General features: G+C 41.6%; 1 protein-coding gene across 1 annotated transcript in view; it reads right to left on the reverse strand.

The window, feature by feature from the left end:
* GAS6 (growth arrest specific 6) overlaps positions 1–3,250 on the reverse strand; it is a gene marked incomplete at its 5' end in the record, with an annotated part of 71,268 nt that overhangs the window by 44,312 nt on the left and 23,706 nt on the right. The window lies entirely within an intron of this gene.

Here is a 3,250-nt window from a genome sequence, read left to right on the forward strand (position 1 = left end):
TTTTTTTTTTTTTTTTTTTTTACTGATGTTACTAATATTTAACTACTAATGCTAGTCTGGTGGTCTCATGTGGTGTTTGTACAAGATCTGAACACAGATCTTTATACTGCTTTCATTCTGGGCCAATAAAGAAAGAATATCATTGAAGTGACACGCCGAGTCTGAAGAACAGGAAAGAAATGCTGGCTGCAGTCTCAAATGACTTTTTTGACAGCTGACTTATGAAGTGGTACTGTCAGTGACTGAACAGGAGGCCACTTACCCTCTATCCAAGAGGTAAAGATGCCGATCATGGCAGGAGGTAGAGGAAATAATAGGAATCTGGGGATAAAAACCAGAGGGAAGAAGTACAGAATCATTTAGTTTCTCCCCTGCCTCAGACTTGCTACAGCAGCAAAACCACCATAGCATTTTAACCAATAAATTAAAGGCTACATTTTGCCTTTGCCTCTAAAAAGAGGAGCACACTACTGCTATGAAGTAAATCCCTGGCAAAACTGCTCAGTAATTTATATAGCTAGAAATATCAAACTAGGAAAGGAACACTGCAAGTATGCGAGGGAGAAAGCAGAGTTGAAAACTAGAGGATTTAGAGGTCAAACACATCTTCACAATACACTCTTCATATAGGCCACAAATTGCCTTAAGAGGTCCTAGAAACCGCAGACAAAAGTTGTTTACAGAAAAGATCCCTTTTCCATCATTATACCGTGCTTAACATTGTTACTTACAATTTCTATTACTAACATCCATATTGCTAAAATTAAGATGAACAGGGGTTAGATGATACAGGAAAAAATGTGGATACTTCAAGGTTTTAAATCTGGTTCTAACTTAAGCAGGCTGTTCCCTTGCTAATCACATTATCACACCTATAACTGTCATTCTTTACTTGAAATTCTTCTGTATAATACCATTATTTGCAGTAAGGCGGTGATGACAAAAGTTGTTTGGGGGACAGAAATATCTAATCATCAACAACTCTTTTATCCTCCTCCTATTTCAGATATGAATGTGAGAACACACCTCTACGTGCATGCACACACGCAATACACAGTCATAAAGAAGTCATATCACAGTCACCAACACAATCATTTAGCCAACAAGGTCATGTAACCTGAAGTACTATATTCCCAGGGGGAAGAGTGGGGGAGAAACAGGGGACAGAAAGTAAAAATCAGCAAGTTTTGGCAAACATACTGCTTTTGCTAAAACACAGCCACATGAGCTTGACTGATCATATACATACTGAAACTGCTGGAAATTTGGTTGAGTAAATGCTAAATGATGAGCTCAGAAGCTAGTCCTTATTACGGATATTTGGATCAAGCTTCCTTGTTTTTCCTGCTGTTTGACAGTTTCTCAGGCATAGTGTACAAAAGCAAAGCTTTGGAAAACAAAGCAAAGACTGTGAAAATAAAGGTAAATATAAACAGCTTAGGTACTCCAAAGAGCACTTGGCTGGGTTTACCTAAAGTCACTAAATGAATCATAGATGGATGGACGGATGGATGGAATAAAATGCTCCACTGTTCTTTTTAAATCCTTTCCTTTTTTTTTTGGAAAATACAGCAATGGGAAATGATACAATCAAGACCAATGTAATCCAACTGTTGGCAAAACTGAAATTTTAAATGAGTATGAAGGAACCAAAGCTGCATTTTTTTCACACCAAGCCTCTTCCTATAGCAGGCTTAAATCCATAACAACTTAGGTTGTAAATGTGAAAAATACACTCAACACATTTACTAGTAATGATGAAATATATTAGGAAAGTATAGTCACTTTGATCTCAATCTAATTTCTCATTTAAAATGATTTATCCAATTTGTTCACAGACGTAACTTTCCTATTATAAACCTGAGGTAAAATGGAGCAGCTTACTGAGTCTTTATACAAAATTATAACCACTGTTGCTGTTTCTGAGAATGGAACTGGTATGGCATTTTTCACTATGAATTGCAATTCTGGAGGCACACAGTACATACAACTAATTTCAGTTGCAAACTATAAATACAATTTTAATCCCTTTTTTCTTTCTGTCCCTCCAATGTTTCATTTGTATATTTCATGCCAGACTCCTCTGTTCATCATAACAGAAATAACCAGTAATTATTGCCCAGTAGGAAATCTATTTGTACAATTCATCCTTTGCCACTGAAAATATTGTGTTAAATAAAAACAAGGCTAACCCTGGGTGCTAATGCAACTTAGTCATGATCCTCTAACTTTTTATTCAACTCATTTAATTCTAAGCTATGACAAAAAGAACTAATGAGAGCTGAGCTGAAACTGGCACTTTCTCTCCAATAAATCTCCACTGCTGCAGGCTTACAGACAGCCTGTGGTCCTTCAGCTGCAACTAAAAAACTGCCTAGAATGAAGACAAACTTCCTAGTTTTAACGAAGGAAATCAGTATTATTTTGCAGAAGTCTCGATTAGTAGTTTTTAGAGATGCACCAATATATTGGCTGTATATCAGATTGGGACTGATAAAAGGAAAAATCAACATTATCAGCTATTGGCTTTTTTTGCCTAGCGTAGCCGATAATGTACACCAATAAATATAACATGCCTTCTGGCCAGGGCCTCTGGACGCCTCATGCAAGCACATCTGTACACGTGCATGTGTCCAGGAATGCAGCTGGGCAGTGCGGAAAGCAGTTCCCTGCAGGTAAGTCTGTGGAAGGAAAAGGTAGGGGGAGGGGGGCAGGAGGCAGATCGAGGCCCCCACAGTGAGGGAGGGAGGGAGAGGGGCAGGGGCTGGGGGTGCTGCCCAACCACAGCAGTAAATGGGAGCCAGGCTAGAGTGGGGAGCGGGATGGAGCTGTGGGAGGTGACAGGAGGAGGCTCTCTGCTACTGTGCACATCCCCCAGGCAGGCATGGGGGTGGGGGCATGTGCCCACCCCAGATGTGTGTGCGGGGCAGATGCAGACTGCTCACTGTGGGCTCAGGGATCTCCACTCTGCTGCCTTTCCCTCAGGAGCCCCATGCAGGCCATGCGACCCCTGCCCACCTGGCAGCAGCAGGGGCAATGAGTTGTGCCTTGCACTGCCGAGCAGGCAGGGAGTGTGTGGCTGGCGCAGCGCCCCCAGGGCAAAGGCCGCAGGACAGAGAATCCCAAGCCCACAGTGAGCAGCCCACAGACACCTTTACCATGCTCAACTCCAGTTAAAAGCATCCCCATGATTAAAAATGGTGCTGGCAGCGTCTGAACTAAAGCTCATTCAACGAGCTTTAGATCAAGC

Source organism: Gavialis gangeticus, unplaced genomic scaffold (genome assembly GCF_001723915.1).
Source record: "Gavialis gangeticus isolate Ggan-Ray unplaced genomic scaffold, GavGan_comp1, whole genome shotgun sequence".
Lineage (NCBI taxonomy): Eukaryota > Metazoa > Chordata > Crocodylia > Gavialidae > Gavialis > Gavialis gangeticus.